This window comes from Emydura macquarii, unplaced genomic scaffold (assembly GCF_026122565.2).
Source record: "Emydura macquarii macquarii isolate MOO-44397 ecotype Brisbane River unplaced genomic scaffold, CSIRO-AGI_Emac_v2 contig_71, whole genome shotgun sequence".
Lineage (NCBI taxonomy): Eukaryota > Metazoa > Chordata > Testudines > Chelidae > Emydura > Emydura macquarii.
The window spans coordinates 10,929,463-10,952,345 of NW_027130208.1; the positions used below are offsets into that span (position 1 = coordinate 10,929,463).

At 39.9% G+C, this 22,883-nt stretch overlaps 1 protein-coding gene across 1 annotated transcript in view; it reads right to left on the minus strand.

Annotated features, from left to right (window-relative positions):
- CNTN3 (contactin 3) overlaps positions 1–22,663 on the minus strand; it is a 329,597-nt gene extending 306,934 nt beyond the window's left edge. The window contains exon 1 of the mRNA XM_067542552.1: positions 22,577–22,663. The gene's annotated coding sequence lies outside the window, so the exon portion shown is untranslated. The remainder of the gene's footprint in view (positions 1–22,576) is intronic.
- Positions 22,664–22,883: the final 220 nt, after the last annotated feature.

Here is a 22,883-nt window from a genome sequence, read left to right on the forward strand (position 1 = left end):
AATGGAGAAAATAATTAAAGCACCAGGAAAACTGATGTTGTGGGAGTCACAGTGTGAATAAATCAAAACATGAAACATTCACTTATTTGTGGATGTTTTATCACTTAGTTCACACTCCCCCAGCCCCTTATTTTCTTCTCCTTCAGTCCCTGATACTCTTAGTAATAAAAATGCTAGTTTCAATGTTCTGGAAACCACTACATGTGCCCCCACCTCTCTCTTGTGTCGTCTCACTGACATAAATAATCCTGCTTTGTGACTTCTCTGACACAACCCCCAAATTATTAAACAATAATTTCCATGCTTTGCTTTTCTCCTTAACAGTTCTATTAGGTCTTCCACAACTCATAATTACAATTTAGAAAAGAGACTTTGGAATACACATTCATTACAAGAAAGAAAAAATTGCTAGTTTCTTTAAACAATGGTTTTAAATAGCATTCATGCAAAAATACTATGTGCTGAAACTCTTTCCCAAGATCCCTGCAAATCGAAGACCCTTGTAAGTGAACCTCACCTCTTACACACCAGAGAGATTTTACTTCCTCCATGAAACAGCAGCTCAGCTTCCTCTACGCCACCAGGCACAACTTTACCTTTATTTCCTGATTGCTCAGGCTGTAACCCTCCAAGCCTAGTGTTCTCTTAACAAAATCCCTGCATGATTAGGTAGCGTGTGTGTTCACATATAGGCACACAGTGGGGTCACTGGAAAGTATGTTGTATCGTATCAATTGTGAAATGTATCATGGACTGAAAGGCAGATTACACAGGACTAACCGAGGTGCTGTATCCCTGTGGTAAAGATGCTTTGACATAACCACATTTGGCGGTCTGTGGATGAAACCCTGCCCCATTGAAGTCAACAGAAAAACTCCTATGAATGTCAATAAGGCCAAGATTTCATCCTATACATCTCTTTTTAAAATAAGAATTCATGCACATTGGTGTTTTAGGGCCAAATTCTCAAAAATTCTCATCTCCCTTGAGCTCCCTCTCATTGGGAAATTCTTGGCGAAGATTTTTGTGCCCGAGAGTGACAATGAATTAAGTGTCTAAGCACTGCTAAATTAAAATGAAACACACATAGAACTGCATATGACAGCCCAGTATATATTAAATGGATTAATTATATTATATTATATTAATAACAAATACCAAATGAATTCAAGAAATTGATGTGATATTTTTCAAACATGCTGCTGTAAAATTAAGATACAAGATCAGGTAGAATTTGTGTTGCTACCTGACGTTATTTTTACCAATGTATCTGCGACCATGGCACCTCCTCAATGTCAACTGGCAATAGGACTCCCCATACTGTAACTCACACTAATTGCCCCAACACACTGTTATAATATATATCCCAAAGGTATCATGTAAGGTATCATATGTAAACTGGTGACACATGCTGGCCCTGAAAATCAGTGCATGACGTAAAATGTGTTTGGCGCTGGAGCATAAAAAGCAGCCTGCCCTAGGCAAAGGAATGTGTATTTACCTGTCTGACGGGCTTAGTTACAGGCAGAGACTAATGAAAGTGTGTTTACATATGGTAAACAAAGCCATCAAGCTAAATGTGTGTGGGGGGAAAAGACTGTTTAACAGTCATACCAGGGAACACAATCTGTATTCCAGGAAGCCTTCCTGGCTTGTGGCAAAATAGATGTGTGAGTTGTCCCCTTACGTCCCTTAAAGGGCATAGCACCCTTTGAACGTATGAAAGCTGATCTTCTTGGCCTGAAAGTTTGATGTAAGAGAGAAAGCTGTTTAGACAAAGATTATCACTTGCTAAAATTAAGTTTTAATCATTAGAAAGCATTTTGTTTCATGTGTAACCATATCTGTCTCCTTGATTCTTGCTTAAGTATCACTTCAATATCTGTCCTTTAATAATATACTCATTCTTGTTTTATTATAAAACCATCTTATTATGGTGGATTAGCAGTGGAGGGTGAGTTCTCAGCCAATCTAACAGGCTAGTGTGTACACTGTGTCTTTGGAGGCAGCAACGTTAATAACTTTTGTAAATGTCCAATGAGGGGCTTGGACGCTGCAAAGAGTCATCTCTGGGGAATTCCAGAATTGGGGTTCACGGATTGTTACCTAGAAGAAAAGTTTTGGACGGGCAGAGTCCTGAAAAATTTGCATGAAAGGTAAACAGGTGGGTCTCAGGGAGCTGACACACAGTTTAGCAGCAGCTAAGTTTACTCATGCTGATGCAGAACTTTAACAGTGTCTCTCAGGTATGGGTGTTCTGAGCAAGATATCATAATATCACAATGTGTTAGATATACACAGTGTCTGTTTACCAGTGGGTCTGAAGTACTCTAGTTGCTCATGTAATAACTGTTTTTTTTAAAATCCACATTAAACTATGGAAAATAAGAAAGTGTAGCAATTGCAATGCATCAGTCAGAAGAAAAAAAATTTTTGATAGAATTGAGGTGGCATTTTTTCATTAAAAATTTTCCAGTTACTTATTAAAAATAGCCTATATTGTTATAGATAATGTTGTTTCTGTAGATTTTAAATAAATATTCTTGAGGAACAGCCTTAGTGTCACATTAGCCAGTTTTTTAATGTATTAGACCTGAAAGATCACCATAAATTAAATTTTGTATAATAGATTTTATTGCTGAACAAAACTATTTAAATTTCCCCATGAAATCTTAGTACTTTTAAAATTTAAGAACAAGAACGTACAAAGACACAGGGCAGATAAAAAAAGTGTGATTTAGCACAGAGTGTTATCATGAATAACACTGCAATCACTCACCTTTCTGATCTACTCAAATTTCCTAAGATTAAATTTGAAAAAACAAAATCAAAACCTAGTTAAAGGACAAAGTTTTCAGCATTGGACTAAGGATTGTCTGGGATTCTTAACAGAGCCTGAGGGATTTAGTTGCTTTGATGCCTAATTTTCTTAGGCTCCTTTGAAATTAAAATATATAGAAAACTATAGTAAATAGGAAATAAGTGTATATTTGTAATAGTGAAGGCAATTAACCATTGGAACATATTACCAAAGAATGTGGCAAATTATCCATCACTTGGAATTTTTATATCAAGATTGGATGTCTTTCTAACTGTGCATGTAAGGCATTCAGACACTATGGTGATGGGTGGCAGCATAATACCCTAAAATAGATAGAAAAGAAATGCTCTAATTTAACCACAACTTGTTATGCTTTATGTAGGGGAAATCACTGGTGAAATCTATGGCCTGTGTTATGGTGGAGGTCAGATTATATGGCTCTAAAATATATAAATATGAAACTTGTGATACGTTGCCTATTGCATTATAAAGATAATCTTCTTGCGTAAATCATATCATGATATGGTCCTTCTGTATTTTATTAGGGGCAGTCTACTGTACTCGGATTAGGATCATTGCTGAGTAGGTACAGTGTTATGCACAATCCAACTTTCTTTTATAGGGAATGGCTGTCCCTGTGACAATTAAGATTTTGGGTTAGGTTTTGTTGGTGTCTAAAATGAAAACATTTATTTTTTGGCAGCAGCAAAGTAAAAATTCAGCTGTCTGTGTGTACAATAGCTGAATTCAGCCTGCACAGTATTCATTGTCTAAAGGTCCTCCCACTGTTCTTCTTTCATCTCTGGCTATGACCACACTGACAGTGGCAAAGTTGCTGCCGTCAGATTGACTTAGCTGGATCGACTGAGCGGTCAGTGAAGACCTGCTCAGTCAATCCAGAAATCGACGTACTAAGACCACCTTCTCAAGTGGCGTAGCGCTGCATCGACGGAAATGCGGTTCCCGTTGGCGCCGTGCAGTGAAGATGGCGCGCAGAAGTGGAACAGGGAAGTCGACGGCAGTTATGCAAGTTTTTTGCATAGCTTGTGTAACTTCCATTGACTGCCGCCGAATCTCAGAGGTAAGTGTAGACAAGCCCTTACAGTAACACCACAGCAAACGTGAACCACAGCCTGAGCTACTTTCCATTGTTGGGGTGGCAGGCAGATGTGTGTGGTTCCAGGTTATCCATGAAGGACCTTCTGTCCACCCATCACTCACCCTCCTTTTTGTGCTCTGCGCAAGGTCCACCAGGTTTGCATGCCCAAGTGAATCAGCAGAATAGCTCTGCACATTAATGAAAGCTCTTAGTCAATGGGAGAAGGACATTGTGTTATTGAGTTGTGCAGCATTAAGTGCAATGAATCCTGATCCCTTATGCCTCAAATTGCTAATGCAATAGATAGTATATTAATCAACCTGATCAATACATTTAGTGGTTTCCCCACATCATATAATGCTTGGGGCATAATTAGGTGGTGGTGGGGGGGGGAACGCAACAAAGCTTGTTGTGAGTGCTTTACATAACACAGACCCCTTGACAGGCTAATGGGATTTGAAGGAGGTTATTAACTTACAGGTTTGGTCTTTAGTGAAGATTATGGATGTTTAATTAACATGAATCTGTGGCGCAGTCAGGCCTGGTGTTAAATGTACATTGAACAGCTTTCTTCTCTCTTTCCCATGTTCGTCAAGTTTTCCATGAGGTAGTTGCTGTTTCTGTCTAGGAAAATACTCACTACCCCACCTAGTCATGCCAGATCTGACCCGGCTATCAGTACTTAGTCATGAAAAACACCAACTTGTCTTCCAGGAGTGCTTAACATGGGGAAGGATTGGCTGCAGGATTTAACCACTTAACTACATTCATAGCACCTTTCTGAAAACAAGGGCAGTTAATAGAAATGATTCTACTACCATAGATTTTTATATGAGCTTCTCAAGCAGTGTATTTATTCACACACTTACTGGCTCATCTTCATTTCAGTTTTTTTCAAATGTATGCTATTACAAGCCCCACAAAGAACTGAGCTACAAAAGTACAGAAAAAAAGGTACTGAAAGCTTCGCAGCTCATTTCTTATAAGTAGTACATGACTATACTGCACAAGAACACAGCCCTGGGTGAATTGGGATGTTAGTTGTGGGTGAGCCCTGGTTTAGTTCTAATTCCAGGAGTGTGTCTCTGTGCATAGCGAGAGACCGGCTTCCCAGCCATCTGTAAAATGGGGATAAGGATCCTGACCTCCTTTGTGAAGTGTTAGGGGGGTCTAAACAGCTAAATATTATGACAGGATTTTTTTTTATTCTGCTGTGCTTTCCCGCAGGTCAAACACTGTAAAGGAAAATGGGTCAGAAGTGCACGGACCAAAAGTTTTCAATCTGAAGAGCAGCATGTGATAAATCTGATGGAGCTGGTGCTAGCAAGGTGGGGGAAGAGAAAGAAAAACAAGCACAAAAAAGATTTGAATATAAACGAACAGACATTTCATGGTAATTAACCTGATCTCACAGAGCCTGTTCCCCCCCAGCTGTCAACAGCTAACCCTCTGCTGTCAAATCACCAGGTTATGTAAAGGTTCTGACCACGTGACTAGCCCCTTGAAGGGAAGTGTGTTGTTGCCAGGAAGGTCTTGTTTGCTGTGAAAAATAAATAGTCAGATTTATTGTGAATTTGGGTTGCCAGCCTGCTTGCTGCTACACTTTAATCAGTGATCCACTTCCATGGATTTATTTTGGGACCAAAATTATTTATTTATTTTTAGACACATTCAGAATATCACCAATACTAACATTCCTGATGCAACAATTCTTTATTGGTTGTCCCTCCTCGGTCTACTAAATGTTAATAAGCAGTGAGATTAAAAGGGCATGCTAGGAAACTCATAATCCCCAGCAACTCAGGAGGAACTAGAGAATATTTGCTATTGTTTGATAATGTGTGAAATGGAAAGTCCAATTAAGTTACATTTCTAATCTCCTGATTACCTTTTTTCTCCTCCCCCTCCATCCCTCTTTAGTATATGCCCTTTCTGAGGGGACAAGGGGGGTTAGTCCAATGCTTCTTATTTGGGAGATTACATAATATAGACTCCTACCAAATATTTATTCACATACACGACACAAGTTTTTTTTTTTTTTTTTTAAATATATATTGTCTCTCTCTCTCTATCGCAGGGTAAATCCATGAGTGTTAGAGTTTCACAAGCGAGAAACACTGGAGCTCAAAAAGACCTTTTTGGTCTCCTAGACCAGCTCCCTGCCAGTTCAAGTTTGTTCCCTTCTGTACATTTTCTAGTGTTTACTCCTTGATTCTAGGATATGGTCCTTCCCTACTTCCTTCCTTCCTTCGTACTTGTATAGTGTTACTGTGAGCATTCCTCCCCAGAAATGGCTGCAATAAAGTGATGGTAGAGTGATCACTACCCATGACTTAACTATTGCCTCAAAAAGGGGAGTTAGAAGGTTCTTCTCACCTATCACTGGAAGTAAGTTTGTAAAGTTCTCTGAGATTATAATATCAGAGGGGTCAAGTAAATGCACATTGTTTGTCCAAATTTTAGCCCTGAAGCATGGAGCTGGCCAGGGTGAAATGTCCCTGAAGTCATACAGGCTTCTACACATCATGACCATGAATGGCTGCAGATCTAAATATGCCCTACCCTTTCCCAGGACACTGGGCCCATGACTACCTCTCCCAGTTAGTTGAAAGTGTTGTTGCTCATTCACACAGCCTTCCAGGTGTATGGATTTTTGTTTAGATTTCCCAGCTCACTGACAAGTCGTCTGAGGGTCTTAAAGGATGTGCAGCATAGAGAACAAGTCCTCCTAGTGGAAGTAAAATATAGCATGGCCAGCAGAGTTAAGTGAACATACTCTGTTGAAGCAAGCAAAAACCTAACCAATCACATCCAGCATGTTATTTAGATGAATGATAATGAGAAAGGGGATTGAGGATTTCTTACAAGAGTTTATTACTATAAGACAAGAAAACTATGTAATATCTTATGCATTGGTCTCACTCAGTTCACTCACTTATCCTTCCCCCTTGAAAGGAAAATTTAGCGTATTTATTAGTTTTGAATATTTTATCTACAAGATAGCTAAAATAAGTGTGACGCTGTAGTCATTCCTACTACCAGTGAGAATTTCTGATGTTAATCATGGAAATTCAGATCTACTATTTGACTTAGTCCCAAGTTAAATGTAAGAGTTTGACTGGTGAATTTTGCAGACTCATCGCTCTGAAATGAGCATGATTCATGACTGAACAGAACAGACCATATCAGCAGAATTTCTGCAACAAAGGCACTACAATGGCTGATGTCTTTATACTAATAAGTAAGGATACTATAAACCTAAGAGTAATATAGGTGAGCTGGACATATGAGGCAAGCAAGGAAGTTCGCTTGCTTTATTGGCACTAGTGGACACAAAACAGTGTCAATATGAGTGGAATTTCAAAGAGTGCCTTAGGCACACAAGTCCCACTGAAAGTCAATGGGACTTAGACTCCCAAATGCCTAAGTCACTTTTGAAAATAGGACTTTGGGACCTTGCTCTGAGCCAGGGTGCAGACAGGGTTCCATCTCAGTTTCTCCTGAGACACCACACACTGCAATTCTCATTGTTATTCAAATTTTGGCCATCTCGAATGTTTCCACTCCCTTAAGCTCCAGCAAGAGGTTGCTGAAAAACAGAGGAGGATGTAAGAATGGACTCTCCGTTTTGCTATTCAATTACTGGTTTCAGCTCTTTATCAGGCTGCTGCAGACTCCCTTTAAGAGTGAGGGAAAGAGCTGACAGAGCAAAGGGTAGCAACCACGCAACCCCCACACTCCCTATGCGCAAGGGCAGCATGTGAGTGGAGATATTTAATTCAGTATTCTCTACAGAAACTACAGGGGCTTTTCCTCACTTGACTGATTAGGACTGAAGGAGATCGACCTGGTGGTTTTTAAAATGGCCCATCTAGTGATATTACACTGTGACTGATGCCAGCCTACCAGTGGAGGGTGATGAAAAGAACTTTCCAACAATCCAGGCTTCAAAGGATAACGGGTCTGATTTGTCAAGCTATTTATATAGTTAAATGTCCACTTCATGAGCTTCATCCTGGAAGAGGTTTTGAAGTCAACGGGATTTAAAGGCACCCAACAATCAGAAAGCAGCACCTCAGAGAGGAGTTGGTGCAAGAGGGCATCTTTTCACAATTACCTCTTTGGCTCCAGTAGATATATGTATTTGAACCGATGCAGCAAAGGAGGGAGGCAGAAACGAAAGCAAAATTAGAAATATACAGCAGCCTAAATTACTTTGTGGCTCTGCCACTTTGAGCATCTATATTATGGATTTAGGCCCCTAACCCCTCTTCCCCCAAACCACCACATAACCCTAAGATCCCTAGACACCTAAGTTTTCACCAGTAAATTCCCTCAGGTGCTTAAAAGTCTGCCACTGAGCATGCTCACAGCCACCTTACCTAGATGTCTCAGCCGTGATAGAATCCCAAAATGGCTTTCCCCTGCCTATCTCACCTGCAGAGCCTGATCTGGTAGGTGTTCTCAGAGATCACCTAACAGACTGATCCCTGCACAAAAACAGAGGATGAAGTGGTGATGCTGCTCCCCCCATCCTTGTAATCTTAGGCACAGCAATTAAGAGCATGTATCTAAGACGGATATTATGGGTTCAGTTCCCCCCTCCCAAAGTGGAACAGGGATTTGATCCCAGAAATCTTAAAAGGTTGAGAAACACTGCTCTGAAAGTTAAGTAGCAAGTACCCCTTAACTTCTGAAAATTTTTCAGAAGTGCCCGAACACTCAATTTTCCATGGGCTATTTACAGACTAATGTGAGCCATATGTTGGAAGAAGGGCTGAGTATATAAGGCCGTGATATGACAGATGGCAGATCTAATGTAGGTAGGGTTGCCACCTTTTACACCAGGGGTGTACAGCTCAAGTATGTACCTGGGCTAGAGATGATGTTGGCCAAAGCTAGGAGGCTCTGTGCAGCATGCCAAATTATTGCTGGAGAATATAATGCGCAGTGTGCCAAATTTTTTGCCATAGATTTGAGAGGAAAAAGGGGTGAGAGAGACAAGAAAAACAGGGCGAAAGAAAAAGAGCAGCCACAATCTTCCCTAAAAAGGTATGTCTGCAGGAGTACTATGGTGGCAGTGGGTGAAGGGAGTGTTTGGACCTGTAGTTCAGAAATAAGACACAAGGACTTAGACACATGCAGTGACATGCTGAGACACACGCACATACAGGCAGACATGGAGGCACACACAGTAATTTAGAATTTAAGATTTATTCTTTTTTTATTGAATTTTACAACAGTTTTCAGAACAAACCACCACATGAATCATAAAAATTATAGAACATTTATATCAATAAAACTCTAAACATAGGTATCTTTGTGACTGGAACGGATACGCCCCCTCTAGAATTGTTCTACAAATCAGGGACTGGACTTTTTGCTAGTTTTAACAAAACTAAAATGCATTCTTGTAAGAGCTGGATTTAAATGAAAAAATTGGGCCTGTTGGGATGACATAAGCATTCCAAATCTTGGTTTTAAATTACTGATTGCTACTATCAGATCATTTTCTGGGCACAAATGACTTATTTTACTTTTTAGCCCAGTCAAGTGTGAGAAACTGGTCTCACAAATATGTTGAGGCAAAACATGAGAGGCTCAGAGAGTCATGTTCCTCAGCTGTAGGCATTCCCGTTTCATTTTCTGCCAAAATGCAGGCATGTCACCCATTCCCATGCTTTGCATCCTCTGCAACGTACTGTCTGTGGAAAGCTCAAAAAGTTTTTCCTTCATGCAGAGATTCCAGAAAGCTTGTTCAATAGTGCTGTCATTAAATGGATTCAACATCCAGTTTGTGGATCTTCATGCTCTTCAACATTAGGGAAATGTTAAAAGTTTGACTCCAAATTTACCAAGTGTTCCTAATTCCCCCCTCCCACACTTTTATTCAGAGAGTTTGTTTTCCTCACAGAATTCAGCTGTGGAAATGGAACAAAATTGCCACAAATCTTTATTTTTCCAGAACCTCAGCTTTTTTCTAAAAGCTCTTATTTTATCATGCAAAGTAAATATATTTGTGTTGTATCCCTGAAACTGAAGATTCAAGTAATTGATTTCATCAAAAATGTCAAAGATATGGATTTGCAAATTAACCTACTTCATCTTCAAAATGCTGCAAGAATTCAGATTTCATATCTAAAAAGACAGTAACTTCATATCTCAACTCGAACAGGTGATTCAACAACCTTCCCTGTGATGACCACTGAACTTCAGTGTGAAGAAGAACAGTAATATGTTCAGATCCCACGTCGGCAAGCAATCAGAAGAGACATGAATTCAGAGCCCGCACTATTATGAAATTTACTATTTTTACGGCCGTTCCTAGCACACTGTTTAAATCTTCATTTAGTCGCTTTGCAGCCAATGCCTGTCTGTGGATAATAAAATGGTTCAACTTGATTGAAAGATTTATAGCTTTTAAGCGAGTAACAAGACCATTTCATCGACCTACCATTGCTGCTGCTCCATCTGTGCACAGACACCACTTCCATGACAATCCCTTTTTTACAGTGTGCTCATTTAAGATCTTAAAAATGTCCTCTTGTTGTTTGTGTCCAATTCTTTGCAGCCATACATTTGTTCCTGTATTCCTTGCTCATCTTCATCAATGTATCTGACAAACATCAGTTGTGCACAATTGGAACATCTGTAGATTCAATCAATCGTAAAGCGAACTGTTTTTTCTGGATGATTTTTTCTGAAGTTTGTTTAATTATGTCTTCTGCCATGTCATCAATTCATCTTGTCATGGTGTCATTTGAATGGTTTTAATTTTATCTACTTCTGTTTTGCCAAACAGGATTTCAGGAATTCTGATAGCAGCAGGAATGAAGGACAAGGTTCTCAGAAATGGTATGTGGTTTCTTCATTTTTGCCACCATGTGTATGATGATTTCAAACAAAGCTTGCAGAACTTGTTTAGGGATCGCAGAGTACAATTTCATACCAGCACTGGATTTTTCCAAACTTTCACTTTTTCTTGTGTGTGTGTGTGTGTGGAGGGGGGGGAGGGGGGGGGGAGGAGGGGGAAACACGACCCTATCGGTTTGTCCTTCAGATCAGGATGTTTAGTTTGAAGGTGCCTTTTCCAAAGGGAAGGCTTCATACAGTGATTAGATAATGTCTCACTGGAGATCACTCAAAGTGGTAGCGGAGGTATACCTCTGTTTGTTGTAAACCCAAAAACCAGGTAACTGGGATTGTAGCTACATGCTTTATGAACCTGTGAAGATTTTGTACTTCCACTACTGATGCTCATTTTTTCCCCAAAACATGTTCCTCTGGCTCCAACACTTGTTGCACATTTGTCTGGGAACTACCTTCTTCTAAATCTGAAGTGTTTTTACAAGAAAACGATCCATTTAAACTCCAGTCGCAAACAGTAACGCAAGCCCACTTAAATTCAAATACTAAAAGTAGAAACTACAGCAGACTGGCATGTGCTTAAACTCTGAGAAAAAACATTTTCCTTCTTTACCGATGGACGACTATTTCCAGGAGAGTGCTGCAATGGTGTGTGGCTGTGGCAGAACACCCTGTTCCTTCTCCCTTCCTTCCTTCCCTCACCCCTTCCTCAAGGGCTGGCACCGGTCTTTGCTGCTAATCACTGTGGCCTGATCACAGGGATCACGTGGTGTTCCCCTCACCACTGGAGCTGTGAGGTGTGAGCCAGCACTAGCCCAGAGTGGATAGCAGCCCTCCCTTAACTGAGGTTTTCAGCACCCTGGAGATCGTGGCACCCACCTACCCTCTGCCTGTGTCTCATGCACCCCTGGGTTGAGAAACTAGGTTTTAGAGCAACCCAACCACTGTATTATTGGATATTCTTGCGTGGGACTCCCTCTTGCCTGTTGACACTCTTCCACATCATATAGTCATTTGACCAGGGACTTGGGTTTCCCACATCCCATGGGAGTGCCCTATAGTCTCTCACAATCTTCCTAGCCCAATGAATATTTAAATAAGTTAACTAGCAATTTAGATCAGAAGCCTAAATAGCCCCTGAAATGCCTCCTTAAGCTCCAAAGGGGAGCCAGAGTACACAGCTGGAGATGAGGAGAGGTAAATGAGCCTTCCATTCTCTTTTAGAAATTTCAGCCTTCTTTCTCCTCAAGAATATTTTTTTCTTTACCAAAAGGTCTTTTAGGGGTACACATAGGTGGATATGAAAATCCAAGGAATAATTTTACCCTTATTGCATAAATGCAGACTGTTTGTGAATAGTGAATTCCACAGGTGACAAGAAGTTAAACAGAGTGTTGGCATGATTAAGTCTTCGCTACATTCTCAGGCCCCTCTTAAGTGGGGTTTTTCTAGGCATGGAAGTTGAGTCTGAGGCCAGGGTGTTTTGGTTCAGAATTGAAAGGAGGAGAAGTATGGCTACGTGGCTTGAGTACTAACTTAAGATTTGGAAAACCCAGGTTAAGTTTTCTGCTCTGACACAGACTTCTTCTGTGATCTTGGACAAGTTACTTTGTCTCTCAGTTCCCCATCTGAACAATAGGGATAATAGCACTTCCCTTCCTCACAGGGATATTGTGAGGCTTAATACATTAAAGAATGCAATATATTCAGGGATTGTGGTAATGGGGACCCTGTAAGTACCTCAGAGAGGCTAATGAATGTGTTGTTCTATTATGGATAGATAAACAGCTGCTGCTGGAATTTCTCTCCACAAGTGTGTGTCTTCTTTTAAAAAAAACCCCAAACCCAAAAGATATTAACTGACCATAAGCTAGGCAGGAATCATACTACCCTCTGTTAGCTGTACAGATCATCTCCCTTGAGACCTTCAGAGGGGCCCCTCCTTTGCGCAGACTTGCTGTGCAGCATGAGACATAGTCAGCAGCATGCAAATTCTCTCCAGCACCATTTGAAGGTCAGCTTCTATTCTGTGCATAAAGTTAAAATATGTATGTTCAAAAATCAAGTAGTTGTTACAAGGAATTCCTGTTTTGCTTGGCAAGTTGCTTTATAAAAGTGATGGAATTGAGGAATGGGGTCACTGAGCAAAAGATTAACTGTGATCCATACAATTTATACACAAGATGGAAATAGAAAAGTATCATTAGAGTCATGTCACATCAAATTGCCAGGGCATAGTGGTGTTTGCATATGCTTAACTTAATGAGCAACAAACTCTTGTCTTGAGGCAAAGACTCCAACAGCCATTTTGTAGATCATACAGCTGAACATTTTAAAGCATAATTGAGGTAGCTGCTGGAAAAAAAAATCTTGGTGATGTTGCAAGTTATTTGAATGTTTATGCTGCAAAACAAGTTTCCACCCAGACCTACTAGCTGGAGCAGAAATCAGAGCATATGGCATGCTTTGTTTCAGTTCTTAGCTCAGGCCCAGGCTTCCTGTGTGACTTAATATTGTTGCGCAAGACAAAGGATCGTCTTGTGATTATGGCTGGGGAGTGAGATTCAGTTGCTCTTGGTTCAGGTCCTGAGCGCCATTGACTTTCTGTGTGACACTGGGCAGGTTGCTTAATCTCTACACCTCAGTTCTCCATCTGTGAAGTGGGGATAATAGTTCTTTCTTCCACCCTTTGTCAGTTTTGTCCATTTAGACTTCAATCATGGAGAGATTCATGAATATGCTTAACTGTACGCACAGTGACTAAAGCCACTGAAGTCAAAGAGAATGCTCCCGGTGCATTAAGATCAAAACCTTACATTGTTAGTTCCTTGGGGCACAGACTGTCTCTTGCTATGTATTTGTGCATTGCTCAACACAATGAGCCTTTCGATGCTACTACAACACAAATACATTCAAGATTTTAAAACTGTTCTTACATGATCGTGTCCCCGTATTTTGGGACTTGGTGGGAACTGGAGGAACATGGATGTAAAATGGTGTATCCTGGACCCAAGAACTGAGTGAAAGATCTTAAATAGATGGTAGAACTGAGAAAGTGGGGGGAGGGGAGGAGAGAGGGGAAGGGAGAAAAACCCAACACAAGTTTTAACTGGAAAAAAAAAAAAAAATCATGAAATCAAATAAGTTATTCAACATACCTGTTTGACCAACAACTTACCTGGAGTCAGTAATATATCAGTTTAAGAAATATCAAGTTGAGAGGAAAATAATTTTTCCCATATCCTTGCTCATATTCCATCTTTTATATGTGATGGCATACAAAATAATGGATCTTATGTCACAAGATTATATTACAATTATGCATGTTCAAGGTACCACTGAAGCCAATGAGAAAACTCCCATTGACATCAGTGGGTGCAGAATACATTTAACCTTTTATGGTCCTATCCAACACATACCAGTAACCTTTGCAGCTTCACAGGCTACTGCTGCCTATGAATCCTGGCTATGCAGCAGCCAGACCTGTTTAGGCACAAAGTCATTCCACTACAAAAGGAAAACCCTCCATCACCACCTCCAGTACCATCCAAATCACTGTGTAGCTTGGAATTGTTCAACTGGCTAAGGCAGAATGCAAATAAATTCCTCTGAATCCACCACAATTTGACCACAAAACCTCAGTGGTCTATGTCCCTTTGCTGGGACTGCATTAAATTACTGTACTTTTAGGACTTAGATATCCTCTGTGCCCATTTCTCTTGTAGGGAGAGAGAAGATAGTTTTCTGTTAATAAAAAATGTCCTGGTGTTGGAAGAAGTTAAGATGATCCTTCGATCCTTCTCCTGTAGTCAGTTTCCTGACGTTTCTTCTTAGAATACAAAATATAATCTTCAGCCCAGTTTCTCTAAGGCTTACTGATGTACAGGGAACACACACACACACACACACACACACACACACACACACACACACACAGAGTTGTTTCTCCCCCCCGCCAACACCGTGCACTCAAAAAGGAAGTGTTTTCCTATGGCCATAATGTCTCGGAGAGAACTCCTCCACACTGACTGGTGCAAAGAAAGATTACATCTGACATGCAGTCTCTAAGTGTAAACACTGAGCACAATGCATGCTGGGACAGGACTTGTAAACACAACATTCATTAAGTTTGTACAATACAAACACGATCAATATAAATGTTAAACTCAGAGTTATACACCTGTCAAGCCACAGTGCCTTGATTTTAGGAGCTCTTAGCAAGAGAGTATATAACACCACAGCTACTCTCTTCTTTTGCTTCTCAGAACATGTGTAAGCCGCCCTTTGCATCTGAGCCTCGCTCTTGGAATACATGCAAGTGTGCTTTCTGCTTCCAAATGCAAAGTCACATTAGTTTTTTGAAGAACTAGCTGGGGTTCTGATGAATGTTTATTTGGCACCTCATTCATACTGTTATGCACAAATGCATAGAATTAAAATAATAATTTCTAGTTGATTTCATGCTTCTGTGGCTTAATGGTCTCTGATGTTTTTAGCAGATCCATTATACATACTTAAATATAGAATAGATACTAAAAAAGACAGCTTCTGAATAAGCCAGTGACCAAATTTACTCCAAGACAAAATTGAAAAGAAAATTGGAAATATGACTTTTAGAAGGATTTAGTACTGTATCTTTTCTGGGTAATTTGACACTGTGCTATTCATAATAATCAGTGATGTACTGAGGACAATTTTCTGCTTGTTTCTATAAGAACCTGACACCTCCTGTTTTTCCTTTAAGTGTAGTTGAATGTAATTAGAAAACAGCTCGAGTCTTGATTAAAATGTCATATTTTATGACTCTGTTATATCCTCAGCTCCTTTCTTAAAGCCACTTGCTAACAGCTCAGTTTGACCCAGGCACAATTCAAAGATTTCTTGTTATCACAGACATGGGAAATGGCTTATTTTATTTTTTTCCCTCATTGCTGCTTGGCAGCATTCAGTAGTTTCCATCTACCACATACAAAATGGTGGGAATCCACACCAGGGATATTTATTGAGTTCCTGCTAATACCACTGAAGCAAACAGGAGCGGTCATATCTTGAATGTCATTCCCAAAACCAAAGCATTTGTTTTTGCGAGTGACAGCATGATGCTATGAAGTGTTAATTGACAATGCAGGGGGGAAGTTTTAGTGCTGGGCTTGGAGAGAGAACTCAAGGAAGGGAATTCAAAACCAAGATAAGGGATGTGTACCTGTTACAAACCAACACTGCTATCACTTTGAGCTGGGTCAGGGCGGGCTGTTGCCTCAACCTTTGGAGAAGTTCTAACCGTTCAGGATTTTGTTAGGGATTCAGGCTAAGATTGGAAGCAGGATAGAAGTCATTGCAGTTTCCATTAGTTGAGAAAGTGAAACCTGCTGTGAGAGTTATGGCTAAGTCAGTAACATAAAGCGACTCTCTCAATGGGAAAGTTTCAGTATCTGTTCCCTGGAGATTGGGGCGGGAGCAGGGGGTAGAGGGAGGACATGACTCTTTCCTCAGAGGACAGAGGCTTGTTGGACAGATTAAGAATCTCTGCCCTCTCCATCTTCCTCTCCCCACTGCTTAGGCCTTATCTTCACTGCCAAAAGAGGTGTGTTTCTTAAAATAAAATAGCACCATTAGCTATCTCAAACTCTAAAATCCTAGTGCAGACAGGGCTCTGTGGTTTTTACTGCAGTGTACCTAGGTTAAGTCAACTCCGGGTGGGAGAAGTTTATAGCATTGACCTTGCTTAGCTACACTGAGGTAGAAACTACCTGTGCCTTGTCTCCCCTGGGATTTTATAACAAGATAGCAGGCACATTTTTCTCACTGTCACAGTTTTCCTTTTTTTTTGTTTTGGCAGTGAAGACACAGTTTTAGCCAGCCATCCGCTACTTCCAATCAGCCAGCTTGCCTCACCCCTTCTCATTTCTTCTATCTAGCCTCTCTTCCACACAGAGGTTAAGCAAAAATGCAGCTGTAGTTTTAACATCCAATAGCTGGGTAGAGGTAAACCAGCTATTACAGGTTAGAACTACGGCTTGCTTTGACTACGTAGGCTCGTAACACATGTTAAAACCAGACACCTTTTTTCCTAGTGATGACATGGGAAGAGTTTATGCTTGTTGAGACTTTCTTCATTCTCCGAATATAAACGCATTTTAGGAAAGCACCGGATCTTTTGCGGTATTTATTTTGAGTGATTTGTGCACAGCTGAAATAGACTCAGGTCTGTCCCTGAAAAAAAAAAAAAAATTCTAGGCAGCCATGTGCTTTGCATATTTGATTATTCACATGTGCATTCCTGTTTCGTGTTATTTCGGTAAGTCTATTTTCTTCTAGGCCTATGATGGTTAAAAATAATACATGTTTGTTCAGCAACAGCTGGTCTCAGATTGCTAAGTTATCAGGAACATGTTTTCTCCATCCATCTTCATTTTTAACACTTATGAATTTCTCTTTCCAATTCCAGTCACATCATTTTAGATGGAAATAAGTCATGGTCTCTTTCAGGTTATTTACTGTTAATTTAAGTTCAGTTGTTTGAATAATTTAGACATTACTTAAGGCTTGATCCTACAAAGTACCTTGCATTTCTTGAAAGATGTTGAGTGCCCTCAACACACACTGACTGCACTGGTAGTTGAGGCTAACGGAGAACCTCATAGGAGGTTCTCAGCACCTTTCAGTAAGGGCCCTATGCCTATGGCAAATCATTCTTACACCTTGCCTTTGCACTGGCTGGATGCTGCTCCACTGACGTCAACGGGAATTCTGCATTGGATTTTAGCGCGAAGACAAGGCCTAGAGTTTCTTGTGCAAGGAATCAATGTATTAATTCATGGATGGCGCTCAGGGGCATTGAGGTACCATACAAAGTTACCTTTTTGATCACTGACCTGTAACCCTAGAGGAGGGTGTCATGACCCTTGCTGCTATTTTTTGAAAGAAAAAAAAAAAAAAAAAAAAAACTAGTAGTATGATTTTTGTGGATTTTTACTACAAGTTAACAAGAGCAAACTTTAATTAAACAAACTTCTAACTAAAAGTAATTAAGTTGTACTAAATCAAATCAGAAATGAATAGCACAAGCAAGTCAAAAAATCATAATTGGAATTGAATTTAAAAGTTAAATAGACAATATGGATGTAATGTTCTGAGGTGAAATCCAGACCGGTGAGGAGTGGAGTGACCCTATCCCATAAAGCCTCACAATGCCTTGCTTCTGTAGCTCTCTCCCTAGGACAGTTTGTAACAAACATGCACTGTCTCTATCCAACATTGTGTGTCTTAGAGCTTGCTGAAAATACCACAGATATCCACTGGTCTCCACCAGCCTTTGTTAAGATAAAATGCTTTCTGGTAACTAAAACTTAAATTAGACTTGGTTCAAGGTAAAATCCTCACCACATGTTTTCATCAAGATAGTGACTGAAGCCCTGAATCAGGATCCATCCCCCAAAGTCAAAGGGCTGGTACCTTTGTCTTGTGAGGTGAGAGATTACAAGAGGGGCAAAGAAACCTAAAAAGATTAGTCCAATGAACCTTTGAAATGGACTCTTCTGAAAGATACCTCCAGTCAGAAGTCTATCTCCAGCTGTGAGGTAGGCAACATGGAGTTTGTCTTGAAGGAAGTGTCCTTCTGGAATGGTGTGTGTCTGCTAAAATGCAAGTGATTTAGTTTCTGCCTCCTTTGGCACAACTACTGATCTCCTCACACTATTGCATCGGGGCTGTTTGCCTCCACCCCTTGTTAGCTTGATGAGTCTGTTTACATGCCATAAAAAACATTCATTGTCCGTCAAAGTACTTTGGAAATAACTCCCAGGCAGGGAAATTATAGTCCTTTGTCTGGGATAGGCGTGTTTAACAGCTTTACCTAGCCAAGGGTGTCTGAACTTCAACATATGCTAGAGACACCCTAAAAGGAGATTTTATAACTTTACATAAAATGTAACGCAACATTATACCGTGATTTGATCGATCAGCAAGTTGTTAGTTTTTAAATGAAGCCACACCAGGCATATTTTGTACAAAGATTACAATGATAGCGTGTAAACTGTAAATACAGGGGTGTTTAGGGTCCCAGTGGAATTAAATCAACAATTGACCAAATCATTGTATGAACATAGTCAATGCACATGATTAATTCTTATGCACATTGAACTTCACCAGATCATGTTCCCTTACGTTTCTGGTCAGCCCTGTGAGGCAGAAGAGACTCCAAAAGTTAACTCTTTTATAATCAGTCTATTAACAGTTATTAGCAACCCATAGGCTCCATTTTGAGGCAGATTAGTTTTATGCAGGCACTCTGATAACCCAGGGTAACAAAGGGATTACACAGCAGGATTTACTTTAGAATCAGAGTCAGCACATGCTATTTCTGTGACACACACTTTCATTCACACATTAACAAATGTTGGAGAAAAATCACTAATACAAGTGCCAAGTATCTTTGCCATGTAGGTTATAAGAAAAGAAACAAAAAAGTGAAAGGTTACTTGGAGAAGAAGTTTGTCTCTTTTGCTTGCTTGGCCTTCAAAGCAGAGTCAAGATTGCAAGCAAGGGACCAGGTGATGTTGTCTCAGATTTTGGTACCTTATGCTAGCTACTGGAGAAAGAGCAGTTCTTGTTGGTACAGTGGTGGCCTGGAAAGATCATAGCATCTTCTGGACTTCTTTGGGTCTTTAAAGTTGCACTTCCAGTTTGCACCATCCAATAGCATTGCCCCAGAAACCTCTGAAGCAAGTCAGGGGAATCACAAGTCTCATACCCCAAAAATGTGGTCCAATCTATCTTAAAGATGGACAAACTTGCCTTTTTGTCAGTTTAGGAAATACAAAGTCTTACTGGCAACATACATCCCCAAACCACAGAAACAGATATCCTTCCAAGAACAGAAAAAACTATGGAAAAATCAGATGATCTCAGGGATCCAGATCATCATGTTCCTATGGCTTCCTATTCATTCCAGACATTAATAACCTAATGATCTACTACTTCTTACATCACTCATGACTTCCAGTCATATTTTGTTCTGAGCACATTTAAAAATAAGACACTTTTTACATAAAAGCTGGGGCACTAAAATTCTGCCTGACCTTTCATCACGTATGACTCTCTCTAAGCAAGAATGCCCTCTTAAGTTCTATTATATAGAATTTACTTAAACGAGATATTAAGAGTTTGCAGAAGCCAAAGAAAACTGAAAATTAGACTAGGCCTCACTTAAGACTATTTACCTTACACTTCTGACGTTCTCAGTACTTTTCCTTAACAGCTTTAATGGAATCTCACATCTTCATGAGGGTGGGAAATTAACTGAACTACAGCACGTGATGCTTTACACGACTTACCCACGGTCACTCATTGAATGACCAGCTGAGCTGGGAATAAAATTCAGGAGTCTTGCTATTCCCAATCCTCTGCTCCAGTTTCTGAAGAAATTGCTAGTTTGATTTAGACTCAAAATGATGCATAACATTGTTATAAGAATAATAAAAAGAGTCCCATATAATCATTATGGCAATGATTGTTTCCTGATTAGGTCAAAGAAAGCCCTTATTCAAGAAGAGGACTAATGTTTCAGTAGGGTTAATCACTAGGGGAGCAAGAGGAGGAACTAAAGTTAAGTGTGCAATAGTATTACTGAACTTTATCAGTTGAGAGTATGAGCCTAATCCGTTACCTATTGAAGTCAGGGCGAGTTTGTCCATTGACTTCAATATGTGCTGGTTTAAGTCCTGTAACAACTGCAGACTTTTAGGGTCTCTCTACATTTTGAGCTAAACAAAATGCAGTATGCAACTGGAAAAAAAAGTAAGTAACATAGACCTGAAAGATGGTTCTACAAATCCTCCTGCTGTCATCAAAAGAATGATTAAAAAGCAAAGTCAACCAAGTAATAGAGACATTTGACTTTAACAGAGCTATCCTGCAGAGGATATTAAAGTGAGGAAAAATGGTGAGAGCATTGATCTGCAGTAAAATAAATTGGAATGCCTATTCATGCATGAGTAAAATGGAAATAATGATGCTCACCTCCATTGTAAAGTGTTTTGAGAGCTACTGATGAAAAGCATTATATAGGAAGTACTATTTTTAAGCCCTATTATAAAATAAAAATGAAATGTTCTTTAATGTGCACAGCAACTGATTCTGAGAAGGGGGGGGGGAAGTATGCCAACATTCCAAAAACAGAACTCTGATACTGTATTTGGAATTAGCTCAAATGATCTCATATGAGACTAATATCCAAAATAAATGACAGTGCTCTGGGCTTAGTTTATGGTGGTCAGAGTTCGTCAGCTTTATAAAGGCAATAGCAACCCCTCAACCAACAGGAATGTATATTTAAAATACAGATTTGCAACTGAGGAATGAAGAGGAAAGCATCTCCTCCCGCTCCTGCCTTGCCCTTCTTGTTATCTTTACCCCAGTCCTACAGGTTGTTCCACATAAATGGATGCCTTAACTCACACAGAGGAACCTGGAACAGGGGGCTTTAAGTGATGTATTTTATCACTACAACTATTTTCCTTTTTGTTGTTTTGGTGTTCTCATAATATTGCACTCTTGCTGCATGTTTTTATATTTATATTCAGAAATAATTTAGCATGACACACATGGGGCACACTACATAATAAGGTTCCATTTATAACAGGTCTATAAAGCATAAGTGGTTAATAGATGGTGGCATAAGCATGTTATAGATCTGAGTACAACAGATGGCTATAAAAACATTAGAAGATGTTCTAAGAAACCTATCAATTTGCTGGACTAGATTTTAACAATTGATTAACCATTTGTTAAAACATTGTTAATTTTTGAGCTATTTATTAATGGAGTCTTAACATCAAGCATGACACCCCCCCTCCCCCCCCCCACACACGTGCATGCCTGTTTGGTAGTACTCATTCACTTCACCTCAGTAAGTGAAAGGAGCTTTAGGAAAGACTGAAAATACTGTTGTAACCCTATTTAAGGCAAATAAATATATACAGTTCTTAAGGGCAACCAGACTTTGTGTGTGTATGTGTGAGAGAGAGAGAGAGAGAGAGGGGGGAGGATTATTTAGGGAACTATAAAGGAATTCTATCCAACCCACGCACAGTAAACAGTTTGAGAGCCATCTAGCACTACTCATTGCTCTGGAAGCCAGCCAGAGCACAATGTACAAATATAGCAAGACCTTGATTTTTGCATATGTTGAGTAAAGAGGATTTGGACCCCACAACACCTGTGTGTATTATTCATACTTATGAGAAGGCAGGAGACACACAACAGGGGTACTTTAAGGAGATATAAAAAGTCCCAATTTTTTTAATCCCTCAGTTTGTAAAAACCACTAGGTTCTTAAGTTACTGGGTATCCAACACTGAAGAACTCGGAGGGAAACATAAAAGCCATAAAATAACTCTAGATCTAATAATGTCATAACTGTAAAAATCTAATTTCTTGGGATCTTAGAGAGTAAGTAGTGAGTGCCCAGAAGAACGTCTATAACAAAGAAAGCCAGCTATCCACCAGAAGAGATACATTCTTATCTTGCTGGCTATACCCACAGCTATAGCTAGCTACAGGCTAACTATACCTTTACAGGCAACAGTAGTATTCCATGACAAACTAACAAATAGCATGTCAATAGAGCTTGCATGCAAAACCATCTCCCATCAGGGAGTATTTTAGCTCCTTTCTAGGCCTAGCCAAAGACATATCAACACAACAATTGGCTAATTAGTTAATTCAGACACTTTTCAGAGATACCTGCTGCCAAAATCATAATAAAAAACATAGCAAGGTTTACATACCTTTCAAAAGCCTCAGCACAACCTAACTCCTTTCAACTCTCTCACCCTGTTTGGTGAGAGTAGGCACTATATACTTTCTAAATTTCCCAGCATGCCTTGTTCCAAGTTAGGATTGCACCATGGCTGCCCTGATGGACTACATTTCCCAGCCTTCCCTGTTCTCCTGATTCTGAGAAAGAAAGATTGTCTGGAAGTATGAAGGGTTAGCATGAGCCATTGCCACTGAGAAAAAAGAGGAGTTCTATCCCATCCTAATAACTGAATGATATTACTGGATACTAACGGGGTCAGTTTTACTTTTAGACAG